The sequence below is a fragment of the Anas acuta genome, chromosome 2 (genome assembly GCF_963932015.1).
Source record: "Anas acuta chromosome 2, bAnaAcu1.1, whole genome shotgun sequence".
NCBI classification, from domain to species: domain Eukaryota; kingdom Metazoa; phylum Chordata; class Aves; order Anseriformes; family Anatidae; genus Anas; species Anas acuta.
The window spans coordinates 31584613-31607695 of NC_088980.1; the positions used below are offsets into that span (position 1 = coordinate 31584613).

At 38.3% G+C, this 23083-nt stretch overlaps 1 long non-coding RNA gene across 2 annotated transcripts in view; it reads right to left on the bottom strand.

The window, feature by feature from the left end:
- The window catches only part of LOC137852406 (uncharacterized), a 30059-nt gene extending 21859 nt beyond the window's left edge, over positions 1-8200 (bottom strand). For both annotated transcript variants that reach the window (XR_011093808.1, XR_011093807.1), the window contains exon 1: positions 7686-8200. This is a non-coding gene — a long non-coding RNA (uncharacterized lncRNA). The remainder of the gene's footprint in view (positions 1-7685) is intronic.
- Between the last annotated feature and the right edge of the window lie 14883 nt (positions 8201-23083).

The window sequence follows — 23083 nt, forward strand, 5'->3', positions numbered from 1 at the left end:
CAGACACAGTTGCCTCATTGTGGTGTAATTGCCTGAAGTAACTAGGAAAATAAAACTAACATTCACGCTTTTAAGAAAAAGGTACAGCATTGAAGAGGCTTTCAGGGTAGGGCATAACTGCATTATCTGAGCATTCCCTAGGCTCCCAACCTTAGATGTTATCGCGCTGGGGAAACTTGGTGTGCTAGCTCTAAGGAACACCACGGAGCGTGGAGTGGAGTGGAGACACCACGGCTAGGCTCTGTAATCAGGTGGGGCCTCGATTGTTCTTGTGCACAAAGCTGCACTTTTTGCCACCCTAAGCCAAAGACCTGTCATGTTTTGACAAATGCTGTACCCTAGTGTTCTTTTTCCTCATTATAATATCATTATAATACCAAAACACACCTCCATCCCAAAAGCTACCCGCCTCCAAGGTGCGACCACCCCTCACTGAGCATGCGCTCTGAATTTCTCGGAGCCTATTACTTTAAACGGAAACGGGAAAACTTTACACCAATCATAACTAAGATATGCTTGACTAGAGCCACTCAAGCTCCACCTAAAAGATAGAAAATAATATAAATTGGCCCAAGAGAGAGGGGATGTTAGGGAAGATACCATCGTCAGGGGAGATACCATCCCAAGGACATACAACATCCTTAGGACCTCCTGACTCCTGGGATCAGTCGACGGGCTGAGCCTCTCTTCCCCCCCCATTGGGACGCCTTTGGGTGAGATCTGAATATTTGCTTATAAATCTCTATAGAGTCTTTGATCCTTTTAACGCTTTTATTTCTAGGCTGCGCACCTAGAACCCACACCTAGAACCCACACCTAGAACCCACACCTAGAACCCACACCTAGAACCCACACCTAGAACCCACACCTAGAACCCACACCTAGAACCCACACCTAGAACCCACACCTAGAACCCACACCTAGAACCCACACCTAGAACCCACACCTAGAACCCACACCTAGAACCCACACCTAGAACCCACACCTAGAACCCACACCTAGAACCCACACCTAGAACCCACACCTAGAACCCACACCTAGAACCCACACCTAGAACCCACACCTAGAACCCACACCTAGAACACCTGTAACACCTGTGTATTTCATGCATACTAGCTTGCTTTTGCAGATAGTCACTATCACCGGCAATCCAAAAGAACCTGATTATCTGTTGCTGTAATAAACCATACTTGATTGCATTGTGATAGCTCTCATTAATGCAACTAGGGTGAGGGTGGTTATCCGTGATAGTTCAGTGTTCTGAATCTAACCAGACCCCCAGACGGTTAATGCATTGTTGGTGAATGTCTGAACGGACCCCCAGGTGGTTAATACGTTTTTGGTGAATGTCTGAGCGGACCCCCAGGTGGTTATTACGTTTTTGGTGAATGTCCGAACGGACCCCCAGTTTTGGTGAATGTCCGACTGGTTCAGTACTCTGAATCCAACCGGGCCCGTAACGGTTAATCAGCTACACCCCTTTAACGCGACACTCATGGACATGTTACATCCAAACAAAACCACAAATTTTAAACTCTGTAATTGCTGAACAAAGTCACTCTCAGAGGGATTTTGAAGATGTCTATGACCTTTACAGTGTGGGAAGGCTGTGTCATCTCTCAGCTTCTCTCAGGCCTAAACCTCTCCATGGCTGGAACACATGTGGGCCAGCTGCTTGTCCCTGAGAGCAGGAGCAAATTTTGCATCCCCTTTCTATAAGGCTGGGTTAGCTATTTGTCTGAGGGACATCTTGGCATCAGCAAATAAACATCACTTTCAGGAAAGCCTGTGTGTACATAGTCTTAGCCGTTTACAGAAGAACAGGATGCTTCTGAATGAAATGCTAAATTTAGACAAACTTTTCATTCACCAAAAATTTCTGGTCAAATAAAATTTTTCTTGTTTCCCATCATTTTGAAATCTGTCCCTGTGAGCTTACAAAATACTTAATGATTTTCTCTTTGAACATAACAGTACAAATATTTCAACCAGAAGTAAAAAAAAAAAAAAGGTAAGCAGCAAATAGGTATTTATTCTAATTTTTTTTTTCCTTCAGCCAAGTTTCATCTTCACAGAATCATGGAACAGTTGAGGTTGGAAAGGACCTCTGGAGGGCATCTGGTTCAACACCCCTGTTCAGGAAAGAATACCTAGAGCAGGATGCCCAGGACCACGTCCAGTCAGCTTTCTGTCGAACTCCAGGGTGTTCAGTAGTCTTTGAGCTAACTCCCATGTAACTGTGGGGACAATTAAATGTTTTTCTAAACAGATCATTTTAATGCTAGACTATAAAACTTACATCATTAAAGGTACTAGGCCCCCAGAAGATATGCATTATATACAAAGCAAGAAGCAGCTTTCTTTGAAGTGAACTTGTGGTTTTTGTTTCTCTGCTGCACCAAAACTTGTATTTTCTCACAAAAGTCTTTCCAGTTCAGGTAGTACTATAACTGGATATTATTATATGTAAAAGCAGATGTTGGAAAGATAGGCAGAAGATATAAACAGGTAAGTACGAAGAATTTCTGTATTATTTGCTCAGGATTCTTTTTGGCTGACTGTTCTGTTAGGAATGTTCAGATTGCAAAGACATTGATTTTAAAGTCATTCAAAATGTAAGTATGTGACATGCCATTAAAATTTTGAAGTCTTAGCCTATGCTATAGGGTGTAGCCCCACAGTGGGAAATTATGTGTTTCTGTATATCAGTAATAAGCCCAGGCACATACATGATTTGAAAAGCTAAGCTCTATGGTGCACAGCATGGAAGACATCATCCCTGAAGTTATAGTGGGGAAGAACTGCATGCAACCACTATAAACGTGTTGTGCTAACACTGCTATACAACCTTATTCTCTTTGTCTGCTCTCTGGACAAAGCACATCCTTGGTCCCCAGCCTTCTTTTAGGTGTCTACACAAGCATACAAATATATATAATTTGTCGGAACTGGAAACAGAAAGTACCAGTGCTGTTCTGAAAGAAAATTTATTTTTTCATCCTGTTGAAGGTATCACTGGAGATTTTATGTTTTTTATATTTAGATTTCATATGAATGTAGTCTTTCTGGCTGCAGAATCAGGTCCAGTACACAGTAGGGCGAAATTAAGCACTTTCTACTTTCACAAGCTAACACAGATATAAACCGGTAAGGAAACATCTTCATTTCCTTTTTTGTGATTTATGCAAAGAAGCAGGAGTGTATTGGTATTTCCATATTTGAAGTCTGAGAGCACTGAAGTTACACAGCACTTTCCAAAATAATCATTATAGGGATATGCATTCCTCATTATAAATAAGCCACATAGAAAAGCAGATTTGTTCTAGACAGTATTTTAGAGCAAGATTCTATCAAGTCAGTCTCCAAGAGAAGAAACTATAGCAGAAATTACAAATAATATTCCTCTGTCACTGCATGACTTCTTAAATAGTTTTATCCAAATATATATATAATTTGATCTCTCAGCAGCTGATGTGTCATTTCTGAACATTCAAGCCATCTGTATGTTAATGCCCCAGGCAGCAGCTGTAATTTCATTAGGCAAGAATTAATTTGGGTTTGCTGTCACTGATAGCTCTAAATAAAGTAAATGGGCAATCTGTCTTTTAATAAATATATTTGTGTGGTGAAGAGGGTAGAATTAAGCTGACAGATGACATGAAAAAACACACTGATTACTTTTGGCAAGAGCAAAACCTCTGCTACCCTATATATTCTTAGTTTAAAAGCTCTGGATGTTGCAAATAGTGACACTGCATCTTCTGTAACACGACTCCTTGGAGCAAAATTTCATGGATTTAGTGTCCACCTCTGCATATGAGGTGCACAGATTTAGGCATAGGCATTTCATTGTGCCCATACAGGGAGGAGGAGAGGGCAACAGAGCACCTCTTCCCACCCCAGAAGTTTCTAAGAGGGTACCTAGCACAGGTTTGCTCATTGTAGCTCAAGACAGGGAGTGCAACAAGTTTTTCTTTACAGCTACACTGTGTTTTTGGCTAATGTGGCCATAGCTTTGTCAGATGACCATGCTTTTGGTCTCAGATAACCAAATTGTCATAGAAAACTTATTTCCTCCAGATTTTGCTCCCTTCCTCATCCTTATCAGCCATCATAATGGAGATTTGCTGATGTATTTTCAAAAATTAGGGAAATAAATTTCACTTCACTCAAGAAACCATACACTTTCCCCATAATATTTCCCCATTATTAAATGTAACAAAAGATTACAGAAAGTTTTCTTCTTATGACATGTGGACATGATTTCAGCCCTTGAAGAAATGCTTCCTTGTTTGTAGTTTGGGATGCCAGACTTTTAGGAAAGCCATTGCATGCAGGGGAGTTTGTTTTCTGCTTTCATGCCTGTAATAGGAATTTAACACCTGAGAGTTAAAGACCCCCCGTGAGGCAGACATTGCAAAGCAGGATGACATTTCTGAGGGAAAAAAAAAAAAGATTCCCTCCATCTGGTCTCTTGACCTCTAAGTCCTATCCTGTAAACACATAAAATAAATGGTGCTGAAATACCCACACTGTATCACTGATTTCTCTTGCAGTGGGAGAATGGACATTCAGGCCCTTTATAATCTGATGCTGCTCAGAAAAGAGGGTCTAATATAAAGTTTAATCACTGGTAAAGGCTATAGTAAATATTTGCAATGCTTTTCAGCTCCCTTCTCACAGTTCTGTACAAGAGACCAAACTGTAGCAACTTCAGATTTCAAACTGATGTGCAGAAACACTGTCACTGAGATAAATTAAATGCTATGTGTGCCTAACATAGTGTCAACCAGGGTGAAGCTCCCTGTTCTAGAGAAAAATGACAAACTTGCAGCTTAGTCCTCTGCTACATGAATGCCAGTATGCTTTCTGATGGACTTTGAAGGAAGACACCAACTGTCATGAGTTCAGTTTGCATTATCTTTGAGACCTGGCAACACTATTATCCTCAACATTTCACAGAGATGCTTCAGACCTTGAAGAAAGTATTCAGCACCTCCTTGGCTCACACCCACACGTTTCATGACAGATACACTGAGAAAGACATTTGTTACAAACATAAGTCCTTGACAGATGCATAATTAGCCATTTTCATTTCCCACAAATATGAGATTTCATGTGAACTCTGAGCTGGTAGAACAGTGAGTTTTAACTCTTTAATTATGACAGAGCAGGAGACATCCATGCTCTCTGCCCTCTGGTGATAGTTGCAGTAACAGCTGGAAGCCCCAGACAGTGCAGGAGCCTTATCCTACTACAAGCTATACAGATAGATGTCACAAAGCATATTCAAATAACTAAGGTCTTCAACCCCACACTTGAAAGCAGTTTGAAAACTTATATATCTGCCTTGTCATACTGAACTTAAGACTGTTTACCTAAAATATACGGAAATACATATGTGAATGACTCAGCCCTCTGATAGATATGTAGGTGGGAGAAAAATATCCTGAGTAAATAAGCCAAAAGGCTTAACAGTCAGATTCTATAGACAAGCCCATCCTCTAGGCCCTCATTCCTCTTGAAAAGCTGTCATCATTTATTACACTGGAGCACACAGAGCTCCATTTGAATGAGCATGGTCACCAGTATGGAGGAGGAATGACTGCTACCTGGCAGGGCAAAGCAATAGTGTCATAATTATCAGTCATCAGGAACGAAGCAGTAAATGGAAAAGAGAAGGGTGGCATGAAGGCTTTCTATACTGTTTGTTTCAGACACATACAGGACTCTGCCAGCACATCAGTTTTTGGTATGCCCAGATTGCATTGTCACATACATGGCCTGAAAGTCTCTTAGGCTTAAGCTATGTTGAACGTATTTCTCTCAGTAAACTTATCAGTAAATATTCATTTCTCACTGCATTTTTTACAAGTCTTCCCAAATACAAGGAATTTTCTTGAAAATGTTTACAAATAATAAATATCTGGGACAGATCCAGACAGAGACTTTCTTTGTACTGTCAGAGCTGTTTAGCCAATTCATCCACACTGGGTTCTTCATGGTCTTTCCAGGTCATTACTGCCAATGAGCTGGCATATGATGGTGCACTCCATAAAAATATCCACAAATCCAGACGAAGTCAAGTGTACATGACCCATGTGGTAGAAATTTGTTCATTGTCTAGGTCCCTATAAAACACCTCCCATATAGCTAATTCCCTCAGGTACTGGATTTCCTTCTCCATAGCGGTCCACTTGCCTGGTAGACATACAAGTTCTTCCTTGAAGGGATACCTTTCCTTCACAGCTGAGAGGAGATGCCTCCAGAGGCTGTAGCCCGGTGCTGTTTCAATTGCTTTGCCAATGCCTGCATCTCTAGCAAGGGACCCCAGCCACCTGGCTTCCCTGCCCTCTAATTCTAGACTATTGGCTCCAGTGTCCAACACCAGAGCAGCCAGGTGACAAGGTGCTCACCTAGAAAACCACCAAAATCTTTCCACACATATTGTAGCTCACTATGGTGTAGGTTTCAGATGGTTACTCTTGTTTTTGCAAGATATTCATCCCCGTTCCTCTGGCCTAGCCTTGTCTTCTTCATACTTAATCTTAGAAGGAGTTTCTCCACTTTTAAAACATTTTTTCTGCCTTGGTTACAGGTGCAATTGACACTGGTAGAGTTCGTTTCCCTGGCTCAGCCTTGGGCTTCATTTTAGGGCTTGGAGGGGCCACTGGGCCAGTCTCAGGGGTTGAAGTGGCTGCAGGGTCTGTTCCTGGGGTTATGTTGGCACTGAGTGCAGCTCAGTAAGCATAGGCCAAGCTCTAGCACATTGCAATGACTCATGTATGTCAGGTACTGCCAGAGCAATGAAACCAATGAGACACCTTCTTCAAGCCCTCTGCCATTTTTTTCAGATTTCTCAGTTGTTCAGGGGTGAATTTCCAAAGCACTGGAGATGCCCACTGCTCTAGATGCTTACCCATGTCCTCCCACTCCACCTGCCACTCATAACTATCCTGACTCAGGACAGATCTCTGGATGACACCCTTAAGAATCAATTTAAACTTAGACAAAACCTGAAGTGCATTCAGGAGACATAACAATAAGACCATGCTGGTCTGAACATCCCAAGATATTTGAAGGTTTGGAAAGCTACCATAACTTACCTGGAGAAGAAAGGAAGGGTGAACAAGCTGGAAAAAAATAGATTCCCCTGACCCCATCTCAGAAACTCTTATTACACCTCTCAGGCTTTTTCTTAACAGAGCCAATATATGGAGGTGTCAGGGGAATCTGTCGAACAATATTTTTTTCTTTAAAGTGATCTTGAAACTCTAACTTCTAGTAATATAAGTGCTTTTGACTTGTATATTGTGAAAACAGCATTTCTTTTAATGCACAGCATGGTCTCACAGTTTCCACTTAGCAAGAGTAATGATAATGCCACCCGTATCTATCCAGATCTGTCTCTACTTACCACCAGGCAAAGTTTGAATTCACATTAAGACACATTTTCCACACAGCCTATTATTCAATCTTAACAAATACTCAAGAACAATCTTCAAAGTACAGCTTACCAAAAACTCCAATTGAAGTGCTTATGGATTTTTTTTTTATTTTTTAATTTTTAAGAGGTGGGAAGGGAGCTTAGAATCAATATAAGCAACTTCACTGAAAACAGACAAGGGGAAGGCAGTACTCTAATTCCTCAACATTAAACAACTGCAGAACCCAGGAACACTTACCTGCCAGCTTCTAAACTTGAGCCACTTCAAAACTGCTTCCCAGTGAAGTAGTACCACCAGGGTTTTACTGTACCGAGAAGACACCACCAACAGAATTAGCTCATAGAGCCTCTAAAACTCTTTCACAGAAATGGTGGAAAACAAAGAGAAAAAGCAGCTGACTGAGGAACACTGAGTCTATTTCACCATGACAATAGAAAAGCACCCTAGGTAACCTGAGCCCCAAACTCCCCTAGAGAGACAATTCCTCCCCATGCCTCCTCATGATTCCTATATAGCAAAGGTCATATGATCCACAGCTGACAGATTTCACTTAATAAGGGTGGAGCCAACAGACCTTGTGGAATAGGTTCATCTACCTGGCTTCAATGATTTAAGGTCAATTGCTCCTTATCGCTAAGAGAAATAACCTGACAAGGGGCTTAGTGATTAGAGTTGACCTAATGAATTAACTACAAAAGGTGCACATGTAACAGAAAAGGTATTTCTGTTAGTCATTCTGTGAGGAAAATTTGTACAGAGCCTATTAAAAACAAAACACAACAAAACAAAAGCAAAGACTTTACAGGCAACATTGCTATCATAGATTTTCATCTCTCTGGTCATGACAGATAAAGAATATAGCAATCAGAAGTACTTTTCTTGATGTTAATGTTATTTAAATTTGCTTTTCTGAGATCTCTTCTTTGAGGCTTGGAATATACTTGGCATTCATATCCTACAGAACTACAGACTTTTATTTAAAGGAAAATTAAGCAAACACTGAGACACAATTATGAAACTATTGGGAAAAGTATTATATTCAGTAATCCTTTCATTAATTCTGTAACGAGAAAAAAATATCTGAAAGATTAGGTACCTATTCTGTGGGAACAGGCTACCCATCCACTCATATAAATCACTAAACTCGATCATGGGATAGATTTAACTGAGGCATAAACTAGGAAAAGCAGAAGTATATAGCAAATTACTGCAAAAATGGTTCGTTCTAGGCCAATTGTGTGAAAATAATGACTCTCTCATCAATTTGGCACCCTGTTTAAATGTTTTGCCATTCTTCTGATGTGGGGAGTCTATCATCAAACACACTAAAATCCAGTTAGCTGCTGAAGCACCTGAAAAGCCAGACTGGAGATTGACTACGTCCTCATCAGTATTTCATCTGCAAGAGATGGAACTGTGGGGTGATCTTTACCTCCAAAAATTAACATTCTGTTTTATGCTCTGTACCAGTTAACCTCAGCTTTAATTTCCTCATGGGAGAGTAATTAGCATTTCCATGAATTTGACAAGCATTGTCTATTTCCATCTCTCATACTGCTTCTGGATTATTTCTATTATAAGAGACCACAGGAAGGTATAGCTAGGACAGACTTCAAGACACACTGTAGTTCTGAAACCCTTCCACTCTCCCTTCTTGCCAGAACCTACAGGGTAATTTGGTTGTTACTCTTAGGATCTAAAGCAGATCCTAAAATGGTATTAGCACAGTGGTTAGTTTTCTTTGTACTTTGTACTTTGCCTGGCATGTTTGTTCCAGAAGAGCAACCCAGAGAAAAAAGGGGGAATAAGACTGCATCCAACCATTTCTCTGCCTTCTGCAATGGCTCCAGACTAAACTTATTATTCAGACCATAGCATTGTATTCTCTGGTGGCTTCTGTTCTTGCATGGCTTCTAGGCAACTTTTAGTGTTAAAATAAGAAAGTTGTGTTGTTTGTAAAAAGCTGACAGAGTATTTACAGGAATGTACGGTGATACTGTAGTCACTATTTCTACTTCGAGAAAGAGAGGCCACATCCTCAGTTAGTACATTAATCATTGGGTCTTCGTTACCTTTTTTGATGTTCAGATGCTTTTATAAATTAGGTCTTGCCAAAATGCAGCATCAACATTATCAAAGAAACTAAACCATAAGAGATGGCAGCACGAGCTACCTCAGTAGTTGAAATGAAAGTATATATCATTCACTTTTAAAGAAATGAGCATTATAATTTGTAAGTCATTCTGTTTTTGAAAGAAGAAAAAAAAAATCTTAGTTGGATATAAAATTATTGTTTGTGGAAAAACTAGCATTAAAAACTATCGTGCCTATCACAGAAACATTTCTCCATGTCTTTCAGTAATCTGAAATTTAAACTTGTTAAATAGGTGAGAAAATTTATCCTTCCATGGTTTTGATAAGCTTCTCTACCTCGTGTGTATTTGGAAAGAATGTATTCAATTCTTTTAGTGTTAAAAACTGATTCAAAAATAAATGTTCTCTGTAAGCCATGCTGATCTTTCTGTAGAGATGTTCTGCTATCTTGTTAGGCTTCATATGTCAAAAAATGAGGAAGTTTTGTATATTAAAGTACAAAATGACTTGTACTGCTTCTTAATGCACTGTGTTCTACAAAGTCTCATGCATCTAGCATCCAATCAATGTGTGTGGTGAACTCAATAATTTGAGGCCTTCTTTGATAACTCTCCTTGCTGCATAAACACTCTAAGTTTATGTTTTGTAATCATCAACTGTCTCAGATTTTTCTACTTTTCTACTTTTTTTTTTTTTGTATTATTATTATTGGCAGGAAAATTAAATCTAGAGAGGGAGAAGGAAGTGTATAAGACACAAGGACTTCTGAAAGCTAAATTTAGATCAATAGATAGGAATTTCAAGTATTGACCTCCTAGTGTTTCCCTCAGAAAATGAACGTAGTGGTGTTTATTGTTATTTATTATTATGTTTATGTATCGGCAGTAAGAGAACTTACTGTTCTGATACACATAGCTAACAATCTTAGCAACATGGTTGCAGTCCCTTAAAAGATTAACATAGCTGTTTGAGTACAATTCTTACACATATATGAACATTTTCCTCTCCAATTTCCAACCTGGAATGCAGCATTTTTCATCATACTCTTAGATCAGGATTCTGGTTCTAACAATGGTTCCTAATGCAAATTTCCAGAGAAGAGAGAAGCAAACCAGTCCTGTCTGTTTTGAATGAGACGGAGATAACAAACAAATGTAAATGAAGAAAATAAACCTGTAGGATTTTTTTCAAATAATTGTCATTTTCCAAAAGCTTTAAATTGGTTGAATCCTTGAAAGTTAATTAATGTAAACTCAGGTTGCATCACTTAATTTGAAGCAGTAAGATAGACTTGCATCATTGCAGAGCCTCAGTCACAGTTTAAATTGGCATTGCCTCTAACTTCACAAGAATGAAAGAGGGAAAAGCATATCTTTCTACCTTGTTTCTGGCTTATGTCAATGAATGTCACAGAAAGGAATTTTTCCTTTTGGCAGTTACTCCTGGATGGCACAATGCCAGCACAAGGCAAAAACCTTGCAAATAGTTTTGTATGCCTTTGGGTGTGGGTGAGTTATGCTAACACAAGCTATACGCAGCGCAGTTGTAGGTAGATGTTTCCATACTGTGTTCACAGTAAGGAGTCAGAAGAGAGCTTTTGTAGGAAGAAAATTTATTTTAGGAGGTTCCTTAAAATTATTTTTCCCTTTTTCTCTTTCAAATAATCAAATCTATCTTGGCTGCAAGATGTTTGCAGATATACAGAACAAACATCTCCCTCAAATCCAGCCAGCTACAGATCAGTTCTGTCCATCCCTAAAAGAGTTTTCAGAAAACTTTACAGACCTAGGAATAAAAGGGATTTTTTATTAGTGAGACCATTACCTCTAGCTTTACTTGGTTATTTTCTTGTTGCTTGTTGAATGCATTAATGTCTTTTTTTTTTAAGACTAATTTCAATAGCACCTTCTATATATGCTTCTCTCTGTGGGTAATGCAGGGTTTGGGAAGACACCAGTCATAACATTTTGAATCCTCTACTCCAGTTAAAGTAAAATATACACTGGGAGAGGGGCTTTCACAGTCCAGTCCTACTGAGGACTGAGAACAGTTTCTTCAGTAGCTCTAATTTGATGTGTTCTGTTGTTAACTATACAACAGCTATAACTATTCAGAATGCACCTAGATGTACCTTAACTTCAGCAGATTTCAGTATAGTAACAAAAGAAATGGGCTAGTTCCTGCTTCTTCCTGCACCAAAATACAGGGTTGTTACTACACTCTAGTCCATACACATATCTTGTTCTTTAAGAATATCTGCATCCCTGGTCATTTTTCCTTCATGCAAAAGTTCCCTTGCCACTAAAAAAAAACAGCCCTGAAACCACAGAGGAGCAAAGCCATCACTTTCATTCTTCCTGTAAATTCCCACTTCAGCTCCTCTTCTTCCTTGCCTGTTTTCTTCTTCATCAGTGAAGAATATGCTCCCTACAGATTAAATTGGCCTAGACGATCTGAAGCTGGTATGACAATTTAGTTCCATATTTGTGCTTTTTGATGAAAGAATTGTATCTTGTCCTTCTGGAAACTGTATAGAAAAAGGGGAAATCCTGTCACCATCTTCAAGTTCAAGCTCTGGATGTTCAACCTGAACTTTCTGAAGAGTTTACTTAAAGAGAATTTGTCTTCCTACCCACCTGTACAAACCAGTGTCTCAGCTATCAGGGGTAAGCATCCTTCTGTGCAAGGAAGACGATATAATGAATACATACCTCATGCAACCCTGTGGTCCCAGTATTGTTATGAAAATGAGTAGAGGAAAGCCAAACAGAGCAGTTGCAGGAAACTTCTTTTGTTCTTCAAGTATGCCTAAATTAAAAATTAAAAAAAAAAAAAAAATGTTGTGTAAGATTATTTTTTTTCCAGGGGAAGATTTTGAAAGATTGTGAAACAATCCATTTATAGCACCTAAAATTTCCTTTAAAGAGGCCCCTGCATTTATCTGTGTACTATGTAAATTTGGAGATTCCTGTGGTGCTACGTGTAAAGGAGATAGTAGTTTTGTGGATGTGTGTGTGGACAGAATGTAGAAAACAAAGCTGTGGTGATTTATTAAATATTTTCTGGGCATGTAAGTGTCTCTTCCCTCCCTTTCTCTCCTTCCTCTGGCCAGGCAAAGGTCAGGAGAAAAATGGGAATGATGTGGAAGAAGGAATTACATCAGTAGTGTCTGGATCTCCAAGCAAATGCAGAGACCTCAAAGTTTTTTTTCAAAAGCACAAAGCAAAGGCAAAATCTCTTCAGATACGCTCCCTCAGCACCCTCCACACGAAGGCAGTGAGGGGGAGTGTTGTTCAGTCATGGTTTGCCAGGCAGGAAGGGCACTCAGTGGGAAAGAAATGTATTTGTTTCCAAATCTACTAATACCAAAAGCACCATTTTGCTATGGAGACACAGAGGCCATATCCCTCCCACACACAGTTTACCCAGATACTTGTTCATATGCATACATGCTTACCTCTGTCCTGGAATATTATTGAAAGAAGATGAAAAAGAAAAGGCAGCAAAACAAGACCCAGTGCTCAGCAAAGTACTGATGGTTTAATGTTCAGGTGATCAGGCCTCAAAGTAAAATTGGTGAGATGAACAGCATTCTGCAAGGCACATCCAAAAGATTTTAGTGAAAACTTTTAATTGATTTTAATTTTGATTTTAAATCAAAAAAGCATACGGTCCTTGGTATAAAAACAAGCAGCAGACAGTGACCTTAATTTTGAGATATGAGAAATAATAAATAAATAAATAAATAAACAAATAAATAAAAGCTGTAGGTTATCTTCAATTTTGCCTTGTGACAATTCACCAAGAAGCACAGCATGTTGTTTTCCCACACTGCCAAGCAGTCCCTAGCACATTTCTGGCACTGGAAGGACACAAAGTACTGTGGACAAGAAGCTGTGCTGAGGTGTCAAGCTTTCAACGATGGTCATTTTCCATACAGCCCCTTCAGTGAATCCAGGGAGCCTACATCATTACATTCTCAGTTTGATAGGATATTTGACATCATCCCTGCTTTATTGATATGCTGCATGTACTCCCACACTTAGAAGTTCTCCTTGGATGTCAGTTTGAAGACAAGTGGAAAACTCATCAATGGTCCAAAAATGATTCTTGTGGGCCATTATTGTTTACATTGGACTGTCCACTCCAGGGATTATTTTGGAATGTGCTTGCATTGAGGTTTAGGGTTTAAGGTTTTTCAGAAGAGAAACCCAAGTTTATATTTACATACAAAATATTCTTTTATAGAAGAAAGGTCAGAACCATTTGTTTTGCTTGTTTAGCCAAGACACACTGAACATTGTTATATGTTCAGTTCTTCATATTTTTATTTAAGACTTCAGCCTAAAACGTATGGTATGGGCCACTGAGATATTTCATTTTTATTTTTCCTCTTTTTCCCCTCTCTCCCCCCCAAAAAAAAAAAAAACTAGTGAAAAGTGTATTGTCTTGAGGAATGACATCTCAAGGAAATGACAGAATAATATAATATAGCCCCAGCTACCCACAGTTGTTTTGGAACAGAAAACTCTGGAAAACAGTGAAAGCAAGGATCAAACTAGTTTTTCTCAGGAAAAATACATTATTTTAAATACCATGCAAATATTTGTAACATTTGAAATTCTAATATAATTTGCCCTGAGGTCTTATACATGTATGTCCCACTTCTTCACCAGGAAGTGACCTGTTTAACCCATGGACAGGAGTGGTGATTATAGTTCTCTTGGTAAGTAGCAAACAGGTCACTGGGTCATGATTTAATAGATTTCTGGTCTTCCAGCAATCTGGATTTCCAGCAATCAAAATGACACAAATAGTCCTAAGACTCATTGCTAAGTAATTACAGAAAACTTATTTATTAAATAACATCTCTACTTGAAACTAAAGGTTTCAAAATCATATTCAAGAGAATAAAACTTAGAAAATGTGCAAGTTAAAACCACTATACTGCAGCTTCTCTCACCATTTCTGGCAGTGCACAGGAATGAAATCCCAAACAAATAAAAAGGAACACAATATCTCTGCTATCCACTTTGCAGCTCAAGAGCAAGAGGCATACAATGCTCATGTTTGCTGTACTTCCACAGTATGAGGGATATTTCTCACTTCAGCATTTTTTGGAGAAGACATAGCTAGGTGAAATGTACTAAAGCCCTGAAAAGCTCTGTGTGAGGTTGTTCTCACCTATACTGAAAAAAAGAAAAAATATACTGAGCAAAAGAAAAAAAAAAGTGGGAAGAGAGTAAAAAGGAGAATGAAATGTCCTTTCTTTCTGCATCTGCCTCTACTTGAAGACAGAAAATGACTTGGCCAGACAGAGGGTCAGGGTCAGTCTATGCTTTTATTTTGACACAAAACACCATGGTCCATTTAAACTTAGGGGAAGGACATTGCCTTCAAATGGATTTTTAGCACAGACCACAGAGAGGCTATTCTGTATTTTAAATTAACAGGGACGTGCCTTCTAAATTTTGCTCTGAACGGGATCTGGTTTTGGTGGGGAAAAGAGGTTTGTTGCTCCCTCAACATGACTTATGAAACATTAAAATAAACAATAAGGCTTTGTCTGAAGAGAGAGCTTTGACAGCCAGTATGCAGGACTCCGATATTATGCACTTTCCATTCCAACTGAACAGTCGTTGTATTCTGAGAAACCATGGCAGACTAGTGGATGAAATCCTTATTTGCACAATTATGCACTTATTGGAGTGGCCTTTCCCATAGTGCTTTCACAGTGGGTTTAAATCCATGCTAGTCGTGTTTACTCCTGTCTTCTATCCTGATGTGAACATTTTTCACCCTTTGAGTAACAAGGGATCTTGTGTGTGAAAATGTTATCTCATTATACCTTACAAAGAGTCTCTAATTCAGAGAGATTACATTGTCATTAATTGCTGTAATCGTAGCTTCTGTGTATATGCTCACTCCAAGGAATGCTCTCAAAATTTTGTCATAGCTTTTCTTTGTTCAAGTTACCAAAAAACTCCTTAGGAAAACATTTACAGTATAAAAACTGTAGCTTTATAAAAAGCTCTATAAAAACCCTAGCCCTTTTGATACAAAGAGAGACAATTTAGATGATCAGGAATAAGTCTTACGAGACCTCTGTCTCTGTCTTTGGCTTTGAATACTCAAATCTCTGACATTGGTGAGATACATCAGGCTTTAAAAAGCTGGAAAGCAGAATCAGACCTTCTGGGTCTTCATGGACTTGATATTGAACCAAGGACATCTCAGTATTCTCCTAGAAAAGAAAGAAGTATAAAATTTCTGGTTTATTTCTAGTTTGTGTGCTTACAAGGAGGCTGAACAATGTGGAGACTCCCTTGGAGTTTGTTTCCAGATTTCATGACTCACTAATGGTGACTTTTTCATTTTGTTTTCCAAACTATCTCATTGTTTACTTCCAAAATTTCCATTGACTTCAGAGGAAGTCGGATGGCGCCAGTGAGGTTCTTATAGTTTAAGAAAGCCATCCAAATTTGTCACTAACTTGAAAAATTTGGTTTGAGAAGTCCTTTTATATGTGGGTTAATTGCTGTGGTAATGAATACAGCCACTTTATGTACCAAGATATTTTAGCTTCTCTTCATATTGTAATTATATGTATTATCTTACATCATTAATTAAGTTCAAATGCTCTCTTAACCCTGTCATTAATAACTGTAAAAAAAAAAAAAAAAAAAAAAAAAGTCCAGATTGAAACTAAAGAAAAAAATCCACTGTAAAGACCACTTGTAAGAGCATGATCTGTTTTTTTTTTTTGTTTTTTTTTGTTTTTTTTTTACTGCTGGCTTTCAGATACTGCCTCAGGGACTTCATTTGGGTGGTCAAGTAATTCTGCCTGATGAGTAATAAACAAATAATTCTACACCCAATTCTGTTTTATTCCCACTGAGTAGTAGTTCCTTATGCAAGTAGTTCCACTTCAGAGTTTAGGCATGCAGTTAATCCTAGCTATTTATATGGCTAGATACCACTCCCTGAAACAAAGGATACAGTAACAGACCATATGTAAAAAAGTAGAAAATTGTCCAATAAAATGTAAAAAGTCCCATGCAGAAAAGATAGACGTTATATTCATGACTCAGGCACCAAAGTAATTAAAATTTTGGTTAAAAATAAAACTTCTCAACATAATATCTTAATGCTTTTTTCTTCCCAGATATGAAGAGCATTCAAAAAAATCACATACCTATTTTTTTATTAATAAGTATTTTTTTTAATTGGTGGATTATCACTGCTGCTTTGATCTTTTACACAGTCGTGTTAATGTTAACAAGAGCTTTTTTGATATCAAGAATAATTCACTGAATGTTAGGTGTTGCTTTATATTGTCTTTGGCAGTAGATACTTAGTAATATTAACCAGCTCTGCTTTATTTTTTTCTGGCAAAAAATCACTTATCAAAAACCAGTCGTTTTACATTTGCTACTAGTGCCAACCATAGGAACCATATACGGAGTTTTGGGATACAGTGGTATTGCTGCAACTGAGTATCTCAAAGACCTGTTGGTTTTTGCAACCTCAACAAAAAAAGAATAAATGATTATTTTTTTTTTAATATGTTTTTTCTATTATATATTTTTTAATTTTTAGTTACAGTGCCTTCTGGCCACTCACTCCAAAACACTTCACTGGAAAATCTAGAAAGAATTCCTTTATTAGTGGCTTAACTGAAAACAGAGTTTGGCAGCTAATCTTCTAAACATCTAAACATCAGAAACTATCCTACTCCTCCTCTGGAGGAAAACATATGCTGCTCTCCAGAGAGCAAAACTCAGAATGTGAAATATATATGCGTACATTTTGATATATACATTCTCTGGCAAGGGCTTTTTAGAAAATACAACTCCAGCTCAAGGTCAATAAAAAAACGAATAGTTTAGTCCAGGAGATTTATCTGCTAGTTTTTAGAGAACAGATTTTGACCCCTTTATGGAAGTTAATACATCACAATTAGCAGTGAGGTTTGGTCAGCATCAGCCAAAGATGGAGCAGAGTCCTCAGGGCCAAAAACACCACAGGAAACACACTGCTTCTTCCCTTCAAACCTGGCTGGATTATAACTGCAGACAGAAAACATGGTCAGCTAGATTTTACAATATTTAAGAATCATAAAGAGTGGTATATTTGAAGATTATTTCCAAATATTGACCCATATAATAGGGCATGTTCTTGTACATGGATACACAACAGTATATATTGATACACAACAAAGTCTCAAAGACTACTGCTGCAAATTTCCTTTTACTGAGCTTTTCAACAGTGTCTTTCAGTGTGTTAATCTCTGAGTTCACAAGTGATGTAAGGAATTTGGGTTCACGCACCTTCCTTTCGTGTTGAATTTCAGTGGCTACAATGTTCTCTGTCTACTCTCAAGCACCTTAAAAACAATCTGGAAAAGCTCACACAGCTGTGGCTGGCACTGCTTTTGCTCTGCATTGTGAGACTGAGTGCTACTAACTTGTCATAGTTGCTTTTAATCTATTGCTCCTCTTCATCTAAAAATCTGATGTTTGAGTCTTGAGGTACCTTTTTTCATTGCAATCAATACTCTGAGCCATAGTGGGCATGCTCATTGACAATAATAATAATAATAATAATAATAATAATAATAATAATAATAATAATAATAATAATAATAATAATAATAAGTAAATCCCCAAATAAATCTCTAGGACTGTGAGCAAGTATGATTTAAAAGCAGAATACAGCTGTATAAAAGGAAGTATATGTTATTGTGCATTAAGACAAATTTCAATAGAAATGAATTTCTTATTACTACTTCATGTTCCAAGGCAGCAGAAACTTTGAAAAATATATTATCTATATTCTTAATAACCCCTAACACTAATATTGTAAATATTAGGAATGAAAATTTAATGTCAAACAGGATAAGGATACTTCTCAGGAAGTATATGCATTTAAGGACTACTGTAGGAACTGGCACCTCTGCATTAGCTCTAGACATGTTATACTTGGCCACAGAAAATACACATTAAAGAGATAATGATGATCCTGTTTAATATTGCAATAATGAAGGAAGGTAAAATAAACCAATGGTTATCCACTTCTGGCTGGGCACTGCCTTTCCATAGCACTGTTCTCTGGAAAGGTCCCTCTTTGTCATCTGACAAATTATCTATATGTATCTATCTGTAGCTGTTGACAGCTACAGACCCCTGATACAAGCAAGATAAATTTCTAGGTTTTAGATCTACCCAACTGCCTGCTAAGATATTGTCCTGAAGCTTTGGTAGTTTAGCTAATTTAGTGTGAGTTCTATCCAACATTTTAAAAGATTAAAGCACATACTGTGAGTTCATCTATGGGGATTTTTATGCTCCCAAGTATTAACTGCTGAGGGGTACAGGAAAATCTTTCTCTGGTGCTCTATTTTCTTGCTGAATTCACTGGGAACAGCAGAAGTTCAGAATCTCTGAAAACAATCCTCTGTTATTTAAGTCAGTTAAGCTGTTGCAACTCTGAATCTTGTTGACAAAGTTCATTAATTCAAATTAGTGTAATAAGTTGTGCATTTTGGGGTTGGCCAAGGGAACATTTAGAGTCTTTTTTGCCTATAGATTCCTCAGATGCTAACCATTACAGTTTGTTTTCCTGTAAAGTAGTCTATGAATAGTACAGAAATGAGGAGGATTTGACAAGAAACAGAACTATGTAACACAAAACACCAAAATACTCATGTTCTCCCTCACCTCCACTAAGGGTTTCTTTTTCTGTTTTTCCCTACCGAAGAAAGTATAACTGTTGAGCCAGCACCCACGGCCTTTTTAGGACCTTGTCTATAAGGGCAGCTGTTGCTTCATTTAGGACAGAGAACAGAAAGACTTCTTTTTTTCCCAGATATAGTCATAAATCTCAGTAGAAGGCATCAACTACAACTTAATGTGCCACAAGGCTGACTTTTGCATTTTCTTGGTTTCTTTGAAGTCATCTGAGCAGATCTGGGACATAGCTGTGTCCTGTGATGAAACCCATTTTTTCAGAACTCTGAAAGTATCCTCACAGAGTGTGCAAAACAGTCACATTACTCTTCTGTTCACTTTAGCACTCATTCGTTTGAAGATATTACTAATGTCTTGAGTGATCTATTCTGAGTAGCTTTTTTTTTTTTTTTTTTTTTCCCCTAAAAAAAAAGGTGCAAGGCATGAAACAATTTCACGTCCACACCTCTAAAACACTGCTGTCAGCTCCATTGGAAGTAGAGTATTTATGACGATACTGTCCCATGAAAGAAAGGCAACTCTCCTTTAAAGTCTACATACAGGAACACAGAGGCATTGCTGTACTAAAGAAATAATGACATGCAAACCAACCAAGAATGCATAGCTAAAGGTCAGGGACTGTAGTAGTTTTATGCCCCAGAGATTCTCTGGAGTGTTATGGAAATTAAACCCAAATCATGTGGTGTGGATACTCATGAAGCAGAACAATTGAGACTAGGAGAGATGTACAGATCCTGAACAACCAGGAGTTTAGTCCATAAAGAAGCACCCAGAAGGCTGGTTGCTGTCTCCTAACATCCTTCTTTGATGAGCAGCAAGAGGACAAGATGCAGCACATGACCCTACTACATTCCCTGTCCTGGCAAGTAGTTAAATCCATTTAACTACTGACACAGCTTTTTAATGCATAAAGCTCATACAGACATGTTTAGATAGAAAAATGAAGGAAACATTTATTCAGCCATTCAAATTATCTGTATGCTCAATGAGGAAGAAAGCTCTGCCTTCCTTCACATGAATAAATAAACATCATGTGCCTGAATTCTGTCAAAATTATAAATATTTTATATAAAAATATTTCAAGGCAGGTGATGCTTCATCTAAAAATAAAAATAAATGCTATTTCATTTCAATGAGAAACAAAAACATAACTGAAGGCATTCAAATGAAAAAGAAAATTATTTGGGGAAGCTGCTTCAATTAGAATGACATCAAAGAGCTCATTACTGTATCTCTAGTTAAGTAAGCATGTTGTCAGTCTAGAAGACTGGTTTTAATTTGTTCGAACCACCCTGTTGTGATGATTTATACCCCAATATTTCTGGCAAACATACTTAAGAGACTTAATTATCTTTCCTGAAGGGCACAGCAGCTTGCATTGACAGACTTGAGATGTAGAATATCTATATTTATGTTCAATATAATAAAATGAGCTATTTAAATAGGTTATTCTAATTAAGTACCTCCAACCCAAATCAGAATCTAGCACTTTCAGTAAAAAAAAAAAAAAAAAAAAAAAATTTTTTTCTGAATTTGCATGTGGTCTTCACTGTTTGGTTCTGGAGAAAATTTATGGGATAGACTAAGAGCCATGGTGACCACACAGCAACTCTGCTGCAGTTTGCTGTCCCCTCAGACATACCAATGCAAGTCTTTATGAGAAGGGCATTTTTGCCTTTTTTTGTTGTTGTTGTTAATAGAAAAATTTCAGTAATTAAGCTTACTGAGCAGCCCCACATGCTGTTGTTTTTGTGCAATGAGGATGAGGTTTCTCAACAGATTAAACCAATCTATACTGGCTTTACCACAATCTTCCCTCCCTTTCTCTCACATTCTCCATTCCTCTTACACTGGCACTGATGGCTCCCAGTGACTTGGATCTGGTTCAAAGCACTTAGCAGAAACCCATCAGGGCTTTCTGTAGAGTTTCAGAGCTAGTACAAGAGAGGCAGTGGGGGAGCCAAAACAAAGTATTAAGATGAGACCATGGCTATGCTGACACAGATTGGCTTAATTTGCCACAGAAGTGCAACCTGAGGGTATGGCAAACACTAGCATGAGGGGTGAAAGCCACCAGGGCAGAGGAGGAGACTGGAAACTTCTGAAGCCAGCTTTTCCAGCAATGCCAATATCTTGAGTAATTTCAACCACAGGGCTAAGATCAGCATAGGTGGAGCCTGGAGCCGCTCGCAGCATGTCCTCTCACAGCTGGGCCCCCTGCATGTCCCCATGCCACTTACGGCAGAAGGCAGGGAGTGGTGGGGTGGAGAAGACCAACAGATCTGCCGCAGTTAGAAGTCTGTCCTCTAAAGGAAATCTCTATGGGTCATGTTGAGACAGTTTTTAGATTCTTTGCCTCTCTTAAGTAACACAGTTACTAAAGACACTGCCTGTTATATCACTTCACCAGCTGAGTCATTGGCTTTCTACTCTTCCACCCATTGCATCTGCAGTGTATTAACAAGTACTAACTGCTAGTCCCATTATTTGGATTCTTTCTTTGGGTGATTTCTCTCTGGGATCATTTTTGTGCCTTGCAAGCAGAGCTGCAGATCAGAGCAAACATTCTGGACATACGCTGACCCAGTGAAGGCTGTTCATGCTCACGCAAAGAAAATACAGTCAAGCCTGCAAGGATCATGTCATATCTCATCAATGCAGGAGGACTGTGAAGTCCCTTTGCAGACATAGCAGTGCTAGAACTAATTCACAATGAGCATTTCAAACCCTCTTTTAATCAGTAAATTTAAAAAACAAGGATTGTCCCATTCTCAGAATTTATGTCTTTAGGGGTTAGTAATTTCAGAACCATTTCAGGGTTGGAAGAGATTCTTAGAAAATTCCTAGACAACTCATCAGGGACAAAATCAACAGTATCATAGAGGAATTAAATTATGTTCCATTCAAATTAATCTAAATAGCTAGGGAAGGAAAAAGAATCAAAATGATGGTACTTAAATAAGTTGCTTGTTTTGGCAAGCATCCTCCTCTATGTGATTCCATAGGAGCTGCCAGAAAGTTTATGGAAGGTTTAATATTTTTATTTCAATGCTTTTGGCCCAATTCAGAGGACAATGACCTGTGGGAAGCATTATGCATGCTTACTCAGAAAAATGTCAGAAATACCACTGTTCACTCTGGCTGTTCAAATGAGAAGGAAGAATGATTTAACTGCTGGTCATGACCAAACATGGATGACAATAGTTAATGTGGGATTCCCATCTCAGTAGAAATTTACTTCAGCATCTGCGACATTCAACAATAGAAGGAAATAGTGGAAACCAATAGCAGGATTTCCTTTGACAATTCACTTTTATTCTTTCTTCCCTTAAATCCCTTTATTCTTGCCTAGTAAAAATTGTATACATCAGTAGCAGCTGGAGGGAACGCAACTTCAGATTGAAAACACTTCAATCCATCAGCAGAGAGGTGTGGCAGCTGGTCACTCTGCTGTCACACAGGAAGGAAGCTGTAGCCTTCACTCTGAGTCACGAGAAATGGGCCAAGGAGGGAAACATCCATGCTTAAACAGTGGGTAGAGTGGGGTCAAGATCTGGAGGAAAGCTGTGGCTAAAAGGTATATCACCCTGCAAAGCTGCTTAGTCACTGGTTACCAGCAGACACCAATGTATATATATGTTCACAATAAGAAACCAAAATACTGACTGCATTTACATTATTAAGCAGTGATTCTAGGATTAAATAGGAGCATCTCTTCAGAGAGGAAAACTTACTCCTGAAGACACAGCTTTTCTATTGCATTTTCACATCTGTGTGAACACATTATAAGCC